General features: G+C 48.4%; 1 protein-coding gene across 1 annotated transcript in view; it reads left to right on the top strand.

Annotated features, from left to right (window-relative positions):
* MASTL (microtubule associated serine/threonine kinase like) overlaps window positions 1-14,415 on the top strand; it is a 245,522-nt gene that overhangs the window by 150,237 nt on the left and 80,870 nt on the right. The window lies entirely within an intron of this gene.

The following is a 14,415-nucleotide window of genomic DNA, read 5'->3' as shown; positions in this document are numbered from 1 at the left end:
CGAGGCCGCATGGCAATGAGGGAAGTATCACGGATTCTTCAGGGGGCGGAATACCATCTGCCAGCCATATCTGCAGTGTTCATTCTGGGGGTCCTAAACTGGGAAGCGAACTTTCTCAGTTGTCAGGACGTACACGCCGGAGAGTGGAGCCTCCATCCAGAAGTATTTCAACTCATCATGGACAAGTGGGCCTTCCAGATGTGGACCTGATGGCATCTCGACACGATCACAAGGTTCCGGTCTTTGGAGCAAGGACAAGGGATCCTCAAGCAGCGTTCGTGGACGCACTGGCAATTCCATGGAACTTTCAGCTACCATACGTGTTCCCTCTGGTGTCACTCCTGCCCAGAGTAATAAGGAAGTTCAAGCAAGAAGGAGGAATCCTACTTCTGATCGCTCCAGCGTGTCCCAGACGGCATTGGTTCTCAGACCTTCAGGGTCTCTCGATAGAGCGTTCCCTTCTACTTCCGCAGCACCCAATTCTCCTCGTTCAGGGCCCCTGTGTATAACAGGATTTAGCCCGATTCGCTTTGACGGCGTGGCTCTTGAAGCTTCCGTTTTAGGGGCCAAAGGATTTTCTGAGGCGGTCATTCAACCTATATTGAAGGCCCGTAAACCGGCTTCTGCTCGGATTTATCATAGTGTCTGGAATTCTTACTTTGCTTGGTGCGCATCTAACAATTGTGACGCCTACAAGTTTAGTACAGCCAAACTTTTGGCCTTTCTACAACAAGGCCTGAACTTGGGCCTTCGTCTGGCCTACATCAAGGTTCATATTTCTGCCTTGTCGGTTTTGTTTCAGTGAAAAATTGCGACTTTACCTGATGTGCATACGTTCACTCAGGGTGTGTTGCGGATTCAACCTCCTTATGTCCCGCCGGTGGCTACTTGGGACTTGTCGGTGGTTCTGGAGGCGTTGCAAGGGTCTCCGTTTGAGCCTCTTGAATCTGCAGACCTTAAGTGGCTTTCTCTTAAGGTCTTGTTTCTGCTGGCTATTGCCTCTGCTAGACGGGTGTCTGATTTGGGTGCTTTGTCTTGTAGGTCACCATATCAGATTTTTTCACGTGATCGGGCGGTTCTTAGAACACGTCTTAGGTATTTTACCTAAGGTGGGGTCTTCTTTACACCTTAATCAAGAGATTGTGGTTCTGGCCTTTGCCTCTCCTGATTTGTCTTCCAAAGAACGGTCTTTGGATGTGGAACGGGCTCACCATATCTACTTGAAGAGAACTGCCTCCATCAGGAAGTTGGATTCTCTTTGTTCTGTTTGGTTTTCACAAACGTGGCTGGCCTGCTCACAAGCAGACCCTGGCCAGGTGGATTAGAATGGTGATTGCACATGCTTATGTACAGGCTGGCCTTCCAGCTCCTGCAACCATCAAGGCCCATTCTACTCGGTCGGTTGATCCTTCTTGGGTGGCCCGCCGTGGTGCGACCCTTGAAAAATTGTGCAAGGCGGCTACGTGGTCCTCGGTGAACATGTTCATAAGGTTCTATGCCTTTGATACTTCCGCCTCCCAGGATACTTCCTTTGGACGCTGGGTTCTTGTGCCCGCTATAGTGCGTCCCCTCCCATAAGGAACTGTTTTAGGACATCAACAATGTAATTCCCTGTGGAGCCCAGTGTACCCCGCAGCAGAAAACAAGATTTATAGTAAGAACTTACCATTGTTAAATCTCTTTCCGTGAGGTACACTGGGCTCCATAAGGCGCCCACCCTGACGCACTTAGCTTCTTTGGGTTGGTATGGCAATAGCTGCTGACACTTTCTCCTGTCGTGAAAGTGTGGTGTATGTGGCTACTAACAATTGTCGTCTCTTTTGCCTGCTACTGCATTGTACTGGTTAACAAAAACAGCTCCTGTGCACGGAGGCGGGTTTATAGAGGAGGTGGCGCTAGGCATTCTGGGAACAGTCAAAGCTTTGAGCCTGTTGGTGCCTCGGATCAAGATCCTACTCTACACCCCCAAAGTCATTCCCTGTGGAGCCCAGTGTACCTCGCAGAAAGAGATTTAACAACGGTAAGTTCTTACCATAAATCTCGTTTTTCAATGGTTCTGCCCTTAGGATTTAAAACGGCAATAACAGTGAATGTAGAATGCATTGGATTATTCTTGTTATAAATCCCTCTGCGAAATTGATATGTGACCATCTGGTTGATTGGACGCTATGGCTTATTAATTTAGGCATTAAGTGTACATCTAAGATGTGTTCCTGACCAACTGTCAATGCCCATTTCTCTTGGATCGTATCCTTCTGTACTACCTGTCTGTGTCTACGCTGTTTTTTATTTTGTTAAAATTCAAATAAACATTTTTCTCTAGCATCCATAAGGGATATTGGGGGAAACTAGTATGATGGGGTATAGACGGGGTCCAAAGGAGCCAATGCACTTTAAATTTCTTCAACGGGGTCTGCTGGCTCTTCCCTCTATGCCCCTTCCCACAGGTAGTTTAGAAAAAAGTGCCCTCAGGAAAGTATGCACATCTCTTCAGCTCCAGAGAGTTTTCTTCAATTCCATTTAAAACTTTTGTGTTTTTCGGTATGCTGTCTGGGCAACAGCATACCTGCACCGTGGGAGTTAGGGGGGGACGGTCACTTTCGAGGGGCAGAGCCGCTTCCCCTGCTACATGACCACCGCCCTGAGGGGCTGTTTGTTCAGCGGGTCACTGTGGTGAGTACACACCGGGGACCCCGTTTGTAAGTGCGGCTGACCACGGGTGCGGCGTACGGGACCCTCCCTGGGGGTCCCGCTAGGATACCCCGTGTGTATACTGGCACAAAACTGCTTAACTAAGCACTTGTGGGAGGTTTTAAGCTTTTGTGGGGGGCTTTGACAGTAATAAATAATATGTACAGCTCCGGAGCCATTTTAGGGGGTGGAGCTTCCTCATAGCGGGACCAGCAGCGGTTTGGCGCCTTCCTCTGCTTACAGCACACACTCAGCGCTTCCTGCCTCACAGACACGCTGGAAGCTGGTACAGGGTGTAACTAAGCGAGAGAGATGCTTGTGTACACTATTCTGAGCCTATTTAGGACTGCATTTTGTTAGTGTTACTGTGATTTACAGAGCGGACAGTCTCACTGGTGCTGTGCAGCTCAGGGTGTGCTGGTATTCTCCCTCTCTCTTTGTCTCCTCTCACATACAGTAGGGCAGGCTTGCATTATAACTCTCTGTGTGTATGTTATTGTGCTTACTGTGAAATATGGGTAAGCACAAGCTGTGCAGTATCTGTCACACCAGATTCTCTCCATTATCTAATGATTCTGTTTCCTGTGAGCAATGCAGTCAATCTTCACAAATTAGTGAAGAGGTTGGGGGAGAGGGTACAGAGCCCCACTGGTTAGGGTCTCTTACAACTATGATGTCAGATATGTCATCCCAGCTCACTGCTAATGTGCAGAAAACGCAGCTACTGCAACAAGCTGTTGCAGATTTAGTTGCTAGGGCTGATGCACCGCCCACCTCTCTCATGCAGGTCCCCAGAAGCGTGGTTTACCTGCTCTGCTATCAGATTCCGATGATGATATTCAAGATGATGCGGATGACCTGGATCCCATTAGTGGGGATCCTGATTCTACTCGGGGTATTGAACCCCTCATTTTGGCTATAAGGAATGTGTTAAAGCTCCCTCTAGAGGACGCTGCATCACTGCAGTCGTTTTTCTTTGTACAAAACAAGCCCAATGTCACTTTCCCTGATTCTCCAGAGTTAGATGACTTACTCAAACAGGCCTGGAAAAATGCAGTCAAAAAATTCCCAGTGTCACCCAAAAATGTGCGCACTTTCCACAAGGTAGAACATTTTGGGAGGAACCCCCTGGGGTGGATGTCTCTCACCTGTCTAAGAAGGCGGTGCTGCCTGCCCCGGGCTCCTTTACTATGAAGGATCATGGGGATCGAAAGATGGAGACTACCCTGCAGCCGGCCTTTCACAACGACCGGTCATTGCGGGATGGTGGATGACCCATGCTATTCATTCTTGGGCCACGCAAATTCAGGTGGGCCTCTCGGGGGATATGCCCTTAGTTACTATGGTAACCCACCTGTAGCATATTTAGGACACTACTCGTGTCCTCTGTGATTCCCTCAAGGAGATGGGGAACATTAATGCTCAGAAGTCTATCATGGCGGTGTTGGCGCAGGGCCTTGTGGTTGCGTCAGTGGATTGCGGACGCAGAATCCAAACATAATATGAAGTCCTTTCCCATTTTCTGGGGAATGGCTTTTTGGGGTTGAGTTGGATGCATGGATTTCCAAGGTTACTGCTAGGAAATCCACGTTTCTCCCCTCTGTGGCCCCGCCGGTGAGAGGTTCTTATCCGGGACTCTCTGTCCAGTCCTTTCGGTCTTGCACATTTTAATCGAAGGCCAGAGGTGCCTCCAATGCGGCTAGAGGCACCAGAGGCAAGTCCAGAAAAACTGCAAGTGCCAGTTCTCAGGAACAGTCCACTAGTACTGCTTCCACTAAAGCCTCAGCATGACTGTGCCCACCCCAAGGGGATCTCGGGGTGGGAGCTCATCTGCGTCACTTCAGCCGTGTCTGGGAGACCTCCTACTAGGATGACTTGGTCAGGGAACTTGTTTCTCAGGGCTACAAGCTGGAGTTCGACAGTACTCCCCCCTTCAACGATTTTTCAAATCAAGCTTACGAGCTTTGGAGGATATGCAAGTTACATTACAACACGTTATCCGTAAGTTGGTCCAGTTCCATGTCATTGTTCCAGTACCGCTACCGCAATGCTGCAAGGGGTTTTACTCAAACCTGTTTGTGGTACCGAAGCCGGACGGTTCGTTCAGACCCATTCTGAATCTGAAATCCTTGAATCCTTATTTGAAGGGTGTTCAAGTTCAAAATGGAATCCCTGCGAGCGGTGATTGCGAGCCTGGAAGAACAGGAATTTCTGGTCTCCTTGGATATCAAGGACACACACATTCTGATTTGGCCTCCTCATCAGGCGTACCTGTGGTTTGCCCAGCTGGATGATCACTTCCAATTCCAGGCACTGACCTTCGGCCTGTCAACAGCCCTGAGGGTATTCACGAAGGTGATGTCGGAGATGATGCTTCAACTCTGGGTCCAAGGGATCAATGTGGTCCCTTATCTAGACAATCTTCTGATAAAGGCAAGATCCAGGGAGCTTTTGTTGCTCCATATCGACCGCACCATCCGTCTTCTGTCCGACCATGGGTGGATCCTCCACTTACAGAAATCCCACCTGGAGCCAACTCAGAGGCTCCTGTTCCTGGGCACAAAAAGCTGAGCCTGCATGCGAGAGGTGTCAAAGATGCTCCTCTGGGTGGAAAGAAATGCAAGAGACATGTCGGCAATCTTCATTCCGGCTGTGGACAACTGGGAGGCGGACTTCTTGAGTCGTCATGATCTCCACTCGGGGGAGTGGGGACTCCACCATCTGGTGTTCCAGCAGATCATCAACCGGTGGGGTTGCCCACAAATAGACATGATGGCTTCTCGTCTCAACAAAAACTTCCCTGGTATTGCTCGCGGACCAGGGACCCTCAGGCGAGGGCAGTGGACACACTGGCGTCGCCTTGGCCTTCCAGCTGGTCTACCTGTTTCCTCCAATCCCATTGCTCCCAAGAGTGCTAAAGCGAATCAGGAATCAAGGTTTCCAGGCAATTCTAATTGCCCCGGATTGGCCGCAGAGGGCGTGGTACGCGGATCTTCTGGACACGTCCGTCCAAGACCCTTGGCCTCTACCACTCAGAAGAGATCTTCTTCAACAAGGACCGTTCGTCTACCCGGACTCGGCGACTTCGTTTGACGGCATGGAGGTTGAGCGGAACATCCTAGCTCACAAGGGCCTTTCCAAGAAAGTTATTGCAATCATGGTTCAGGCCAGGAAACCTGTGACGTCAAAACACTATCATCATATCTGGAGGAGCTATGTCTCTTGGTGTGAGGAACACACGCATGCTCCTGCAGAGTTTCACTTGGGACTTTCCTGCAGGCTGGTGTGGATAAGGGCTTACGTCTGGGTTCCATTAAGGTCCAGATTTCAGCTCTCCATTTTCTTTCAGAAGAAGCAAAAAAGGAAAAAGAGAGCGCAAATAGACTTTAATTATTCCATATTTATTATATCTAAAATTGCACATACACCAAAGTTTAATTTAAACTATACCAATTGGCAACTGAATTTAAAACAACTTAGCACTTTAAAAATATATTTCATAGCATAGGATCCCTAACATTCGAATATCCTTATGGTCCCACTCAAGTAATACCCTACTGATTACCAGATAGTTTTCACAGGTGTCCTAAAGTGAAATCAGTGTAGAAAGAGTCCAAGAATGGTGAAAGACCCTTATTTATATCCACCAGTCACGTCCTGTGTGATAATACATGTATTTATACCGTAATCATGGTTTCTCTGACGTCCTAGTGGATGCTGGGAACTCCGTAAGGACCATGGGGAATAGCGGCTCCGCAGGAGACTGGGCACAACTAAAGAAAGCTTTAGGACTAGCTGGTGTGCACTGGCTCCTCCCACTATGACCCTCCTCCAGACCTCCAGTTAGATTTTTGTGCCCGGCCGAGCTGAATGCACACTAGGAGGCTCTCCTGAGCTCCTAGAAAGAAAGTATATTTTAGGTTTTTTATTTTACAGTGAGACCTGCTGGCAACAGGCTCACTGCAACGAGGGACTAAGGGGAGAAGAAGCTAACCTACCTAACTGGTGGTAGCTTGGGCTTCTTAGGCTACTGGACACCATTAGCTCCAGAGGGATCGCACACAGGACCCGACCTCGTCGTCCGGTCCCGGAGCCGCGCCGCCGTCCCCCTTACAGAGCCAGAAGCAAGAAGTGTCCGGAAAATCGGCGGCTGAAGACTTTTGTCTTCTCCAAGGTAGCGCACAGCACTGCAGCTGTGCGCCATACCTCCTCATGCACACCACACACTCCGGTCACTGATGGGTGCTGGGCGGGGGCGCACTGAGCAGCAATATTAACACCTTGGCTGGCAAAACTGACACCATATATAGCCCTAGAGGTTATATAGGTGTAAATTACCCCTGCCAGATTTACACAAACAGCGGGAGAAAGCCCGCCGAAAAAGGGGCGGAGCCATCTTCCTCAGCACACTGGCGCCATTTTCCCTCACAGTTCCGCTGGAAGGATCGCTCCCTGGCTCTCCCCTGCAGTCCTGCACTACAGAAAGGGTAAAAAAGAGAGGGGGGGCAATAAATTTAGGCGCAGTATATATAATACAAGCAGCTATAGGGGAAAACACTCTGTATAGTGATATCCCTGTGTTATATAGCGCTGTGGTGTGTGCTGGCATACTCTCCCTCTGTCTCCCCAAAGGGCTTTGTGGGGTCCTGTCCTCTGTCAGAGCATTCCCTGTGTGTGTGCTGTGTGTCGGTACTGCTGTGTCGACATGTATGATGAGGATAATGACGTGGAGGCAGAGCAAATGCCTGTGAATGTGATGTCACTCCCTGCGGGGTCGACACCTGTGTGGATGGACTTATGGAAGGAATTACGTGACAGTGTCAGCTCCTTACATAAAAGGTTTGACGACATAAGACAGCCGGCTACTCGGCTTGTGCCTGTCCAAGCGTCTCAAATGTCATCAGGGGCTTTAAAACGCCCGCTACCTCAGATGGCAGACACAGATGTTGACACGGATACCGACTCCAGTGTCGACGACGATGAGACTAGTGTACCTTCCAATAGGGCCACCCGTTACATGATTGAGGCAATGAAAAATGTATTACACATTTCTGATAGTACCCCAGGTACCACAAAAAAGGGTATTATGTTTGGTGAGAAAAAACTACCAGTAGTTTTTCCTGCATCTGAGGAATTAAATGAGGTGTGTGAGGAAGCGTGGACTTCCCCCGATAAGAAATTGATAATTTCTAAACGGTTATTGGCAGCGTACCCTTTCCCGCCAGAGGATAGGTCACGTTGGGAAACACCCCCTAGGGTAGATAAAGCGCTTACACGTTTATCAAAAAAGGTGGCACTACCGTCTCCGGATACGGCCGCCCCAAAAGGAACCTGCTGAGAGAAAGCAGGAGGCTACCCTAAAAGCTATATATACACACACGGCCATTATATTGCGACCAGCGATTGCATCGGCATGGATGTGCAGTGCTGCTGCTGCGTGGTCAGATTCCCTGTCGGATAATATTGATACTCTGGATAGGGACAATATTTTGCTGACAATAGAGCATATAAAAGACGCTGTCTTATACATGCGTGATGCACAGAGGGATATTTGCCGGCTGGCATCAAAAATAAGCGCAATGTCCATTGCCGCCAGAAGGGGGTTATGGACTCGGCAGTGGTCAGGTGATGCCGATTCAAAAAGGCACAGCGTCCGGTAAGTCCACAGCATGACGCTGGGGCTTCACAGGCGGACCCGGGTACGATGGGGCCCGTCTCAGAAATTTCAGCGCACAGTGGGCTCTCTCACAGGTGGATCCCTGGATCCTTCAAGTAGTATCTCAGGGGTACAGGCTGGAATTCGTGGCGTCTCCCCCCCGCCGTTTCCTAAAATCTGCCTTACCAGCAACTCCCTCTGCCAAGGAGGCAGTGTTGGTGGCTATCCAAAAACTGTATTCACAGCAAGTGATTGTCAAGGTACCCCTCCTTCAACAAGGAAAGGGTTACTATTCCACAATGTTTGTGGTACCGAAACCGGACGGTTCGGAGACCCATCTTAAATTTAAAATCCTTGAACACATATATCAAAAGATTCAAGTTCAATATGGAATCGCTCAGGGCGGTTATTGCGAGCCTGGACGAGGGGGATTACATGGTATCCCTGGACATCAAGGATGCTTACCTGCATGTCCCCATTTACCATCCTCACCAGGAGTACCTCAGATTTGTGGTACAGGATTGCCATTACCAATTCCAGACACTGCCGTTTGGGCTGTCCACAGCACCGAGGGTGTTTACCAAGGTAATGGCAGAAATGATGATACTCCTTCGGAAAAAAGGGAGTTTTAATTATCCCGTAATTGGACGATCTCCTTATAAAGGCGAGGTCCAGGGAGCAGTTGTTGGTTGGGGTAGCACTATCTCGGGAAGTGCTACAACAGCACGGATGGATTCTAAACATTCCATAGTCACAGCTGGTTCCTACCACACGCCTACTGTTCCTGGGGATGGTTCTGGACACCGTACAGAAAAAAGTGTTTCTCCCGCTGGAGAAAGCCAAGGAGCTGTCATCTCTAGTCAGAGACCTCCTGAAACCAAAACAGGTATCGGTGCATCACTGCACACGAGTCCTGGGAAAAATGGTAGCTTCCTACGAAGCAATTCCATTCGGCAGGTTCCATGCAAGAACTTTTCAGTGGGACCTCTTGGACAAGTGGTCAGGATCGCATCTTCAGATGCATCGGCTGATAACCCTGTCTCCAAGGACCAGGGTATCTCTACTGTGGTGGCTGCAGAGTGCTCATCTTCAAGAGGGCCGCAGATTCGGCATACAGGACTGGGTCCTGGTGACAACGGATGCCAGTCTTCGAGGCTGGGGAGCAGTCACACAGGGAAGAAACTTCTAAGGACTTTGGTCAAGTCAGGAGTCGTCCCTACACATAAATATTCTGGAACTGAGGGCCATTTACAATGCCCTAAGTCAGGCAAGGCCCCTGCTTCAAAACCAGCCGGTACTGATCCAATCAGACAACATCACGTCAGTCACCCATGTAAACCGACAGGGCGGCACGAGAAGCAGGATGGCGATGGCAGAAGCCACAAGGATTCTCCGATGGGCGGAAAATCACGTCTTAGCACTGTCAGCAGTGTTCATTCCGGGAGTGGACAACTGGGAAGCAGACTTCCTCAGCAGACACGACCTACACCCGGGAGAGTGGGGACTTCATCCAGAAGTCTTCCAACTGATGGTAAACCGTTGGGAAAGGCCACAGGTGGACATGATGGCGTCCCGCCTAAACAAAAAACTAGAGAGATATTGCGCCAGGTCAAGGGACCCTCAGGCGATAGCTGTGGACGCTCTAGTGACACCGTTGGGTGTACCAATCGGTTTATGTGTTCCCTCCTCTGCCTCTCATACCAAAGGTACTGAGAATAATAAGAAAACGAGGAGTAAGAACGATACTCATGGTTCCGGATTGGCCAAGAAGAGCGTGGTACCCAGAACTGCAAGAAATGATATCAGAGGACCCATGGCCTCTACCGCTCAGACAGGATCTGCTACAGCAGGGGCCCTGTCTGTTCCAAGACTTACCGCGGCTGCGTTTGACGGCATGGCGGTTGAATACCGGATCCTAAAGGAAAAGGGCATTCCGGAGGAAGTCGTTCCTACGCTGATAAAAGCCAGGAAAGAAGTAACCGCAAACCATTATCACCGTATTTGGCGAAAATATGTTGCGGGGTGTGAGGCCAGGAAGGCCCCAACAGAAGAATTTCAGCTTGGTCGATTTCTGCACTTCCTACAGTCAGGAGTGACTATGGGCCTAAAATTGGGTTCCATTAAGGTCTGTCCATTTTCTTCCAGAAAGAACTGGCTTCACTACCTGAAGTTCAGACATTTGTAAAGGGAGTGCTGCATATTCAGCCCCCTTTTATGCCTCCAGTGGCGCCTTGGGATCTCAACGTGGTGTTGAGTTTCCTAAAATCACATTGGTTTGAGCCACTAAAAACCGTGGATCTGAAATATCTCACGTGGAAAGTGGTCATGTTATTGGCCTTGGCTTCGGCCAGGCGTGTATCAGAATTGGCGGCTTTGTCATATAAAAGCCCTTATCTGGTTTTCCATATGGATAGGGCAGAATTGAGGACTCGTCCTCAGTTTCTCCCTAAGGTGGTATCAGCTTTTCACTTGAACCAACCTATTGTAGTGCCTGCGGCTACTAGGGACTTGGAGGATTCCAAGTTACTGGACGTAGTCCGGGCCCTGAAAATATATGTTTCCAGGACGGCTGGAGTCAGGAAAACTGACTCTCTATTTATCCTGTATGCACCCAACAAACTGGGTGCTCCTGCTTCTAAGCAGACTATTGCTCGCTGGATTTGTAGCACTAAATCAGTAAAAGCCCACTCCACGAGGAAGGTGGGCTCATCTTGGGCGGCTGCCCGAGGGGTCTCGGCTTTACAACTTTGCCGAGCTGCTACTTGGTCAGGGGCAAACACGGTTGCTAAATTCTACAAATTTGATACCCTGGCTGAGGAGGACCTTGAGTTCTCTCATTCGGTGCTGCAGAGTCATCCGCACTCTCCCGCCCGTTTGGGAGCTTTGGTATAATCCCCATGGTCCTTACGGAGTTCCCAGCATCCACTAGGACGTCAGAGAAAATAAGATTTTACTCACCAGTAAATCTATTTCTCGTAGTCCGTAGTGGATGCTGGGCGCCCATCCCAAGTGCGGATTGTCTGCAATACTTGTATATAGTTATTGCCTAACTAACGGGTTATTGTTATGAGCCATCTGTTGAGAGGCTCAGTTATGTTTCATACTGTTAACTGGGTATAGTATCACGAGTTATACGGTGTGATTGGTGTGGCTGGTATGAGTCTTACCCGGGATTCAAAATCCTTCCTTATTGTGTCAGCTCTTCCGGGCACAGTATCCTAACTGAGGTCTGGAGGAGGGTCATAGTGGGAGGAGCCAGTGCACACCAGCTAGTCCTAAAGCTTTCTTTTAGTTGTGCCCAGTCTCCTGCGGAGCCGCTATTCCCCATGGTCCTTACGGAGTTCCCAGCATCCACTACGGACTACGAGAAATAGATTTACCGGTGAGTAAAATCTTATTTATTGTTTCTTTTAAGAAAGAATTGAAACAGTTAATGTAGCATATATACTGATACTTCAGGTAGCTTAAAGTCAGTTTGTAAAGCAGGCTTTATCCCATATTGCAGCCTCTCTAGAGCGTCTCCGTCTGGATCCTAAAAACACCCTGACGCGTTTCTCGACCGCTATAAGCTGGTCGTTTCTTCAGAGGGAAGGAATATTCCTTCCCTCTGAAGAAACGACCAGATTATAACGGTCGAGAAACGCGTCAGGGTGTTTTTAGGATCCAAACACTCTTCACGGATTTGGTTGCCACCGATTTCCGCATCATTCACCTTATTGGACAGTCCGGTCCTGGGTCTGGAGCCACTTGCATTGGTCCCTTTGCAAAGTAGGGACCGTGGCTGCCGATCACGTGCCTGGAGCCAGCGGTCCAGTCGGGCACTGAGAGGTGAACACAGGCGCCGCAGCTACAATCACCTTGGACAAGCCAGGCGGTGCGCGCAATCCCGGCGCCGTGGATCAAAACTCTCAGGGAAGCGGTAAGCCTAACCGCTCTGAACACAAGTGATTAAGGTAGAGAGCGGCAGACGGAGACGCTCTAGAGAGGCTGCAATATGAGATAAAGCCTGCTTTACAAACTGACTTTTAGCTACCTGAAGTATCAGTATATTTGCTACATTAACTGTTTCAATTCTTTCTTAGAAGAAACAATAACCATGATAACGGTATAAATACATGTATTATCACACAGGACGTGACACGTGACTGGTGGATATAAATAAGGGTCTTTCTTGGACTCTTTCTACACTGATTTCACTAAAGGACACCAGTGAAAACTATCTGGTAATCAGTAGGGTATTACTTGAGTGGAACCATAAGGATATTCGAGTGTTAGGGATCCTATGCTATGAAATATATTTTTAAAGTGCTAAGTTGTTTTAAATTCAGTTGCCAATTGGTATAGTTTAAATTAAATTTTGGTGTATGTGCAATTTTAGATATAATAAATATGGAATAATTAAAGTCTATTTGCGCTCTCTTTTTCCTTTTTTGCTTGTTCACTTTATATAGCGACGCTAATACCCTATTCTGAGAGCAGCATATAGCATCTCAACACAGGTTCTATCACAGGCGCCTTTCTTTTTTAGTGGGTTCTTTCAGAAGAGATTGGCAGTGTTGCCAGAAGTTCAGACCTTCTTGCAAGGGGTACTCCACATACAACCTCCCTTTGTGCTGCCTACGGAACCCTGGAATTTGGATGTGGTGTTGAAATTTCTACAGTCCTCCTGGTTTGAACCTCTGATGACAAAAGAAGACAAGTACCTCACATGGAAGACAGTGATGTTACTGGCCCTGGCTTCTGCTCGACGTGTTTCAGAATTGGGGGCCTTATCGTGTAAAAGTCCCTACTTGATCTTTTACGAGGACAGATCGGAGCTCCTGACTAGACAGCAGTTCCTGCCGAAGGTTGCTCCGCGTTTCATCTGAATCAACCTATTGTGATTCCGTCCAGTTCTGACGCTTCTGCTCCTCCTCTGGAGGCATTGGATGCTTGAAGATATATGTCAAGCGTACAGCTCAGGTCAGAAAGACTGTTTCCTTGTTCGTGCTTTATGATGTGCAGAAGAAGGGTTGTTCTGCTTCTAAGCAGTCCATTGCTCGTTGGATTAGGCTTACTATCCAACAGGCCTATGTGTCGGCAGCCTTACCTGTTCCTAAGTCGCTAAAGGCCAACTATACTAGATCAGTGGGCTCTTCCTGGGGGCTGCCCATGGAGTCTCGGCCTTGCAACTATGCCAAGCTGCTACCTGGTCGGGAAAGAACACTTTTTTTTGTGAAGTTCTACAAATTTGATACCCTGGCCAAAGAGGATACCCACTTTGGGCAGGCGGTGCTGCAGCAGTCTCCGCACGTTCCCGGCCTTTCTGGAAGCTTTCGGACGTCCCCATCGTACTAGTTTCCCCCAATATCCCTTATGGATGCTAGGGAAAATAGGATTTTAATACCTACTGGTAAATCCTTTTCTCGTAGTCCATAAGGGATATTGGGCGCCCGCCTAAGTGCGTGGACTTTTCTGCAGATTCTTGTTCTATAGTTACATGTTCAGCTGTTTTTGTTACCAGCCTTTGCTGGTTGTTGTAAGTTAGTGGTGTGCTGGTGTGTAAATCTCACCACCATTTCTGTTATGTACCTCCCATCATATATGTCCTTTCTTCTTTGGGCACGTTTTTACCTATAACTGCCTGTGGGAGGGGGCATAGAGGGGAGGAGCCAGCACACCCAGTTGAAGAAATTTTAAGTGCACTTGCTCCTTTGGACCACGTCTGTACCCCATCGTACTAGTTTCCCCCAATATCCCTTATGGGCTACGAGAAAAGGATTTACCGGCAGGTATTAAAATCCTATTATTGCAAAAAAAATATCCCTCTGTGAATTTGCAGAATCAAAAATATTGTACACATAGCCCCTGATCCTGTATAATATAATCCATGACTGTACTGGTTGTTTCTAAGCATTGTTTATCATGTTATCCCTCATATCTATACTAATGTGAGTGTCCACATTTACCACTAGATGGCAGAAAAGCTACAAACTGTCCCCCAAACTCATTGGGCTACTTCATATTCTTTTAATGTGACCATAATACTCACAGTTTTATTCTAAAGTTTTCAGCATTTCCTTTTAAGA

Source organism: Pseudophryne corroboree, chromosome 5 (genome assembly GCF_028390025.1).
Source record: "Pseudophryne corroboree isolate aPseCor3 chromosome 5, aPseCor3.hap2, whole genome shotgun sequence".
Classification (NCBI taxonomy): domain Eukaryota; kingdom Metazoa; phylum Chordata; class Amphibia; order Anura; family Myobatrachidae; genus Pseudophryne; species Pseudophryne corroboree.
Note: the sequence above shows the minus strand (reverse complement) of the source record. Positions and strands in the feature narration are given on the sequence as shown.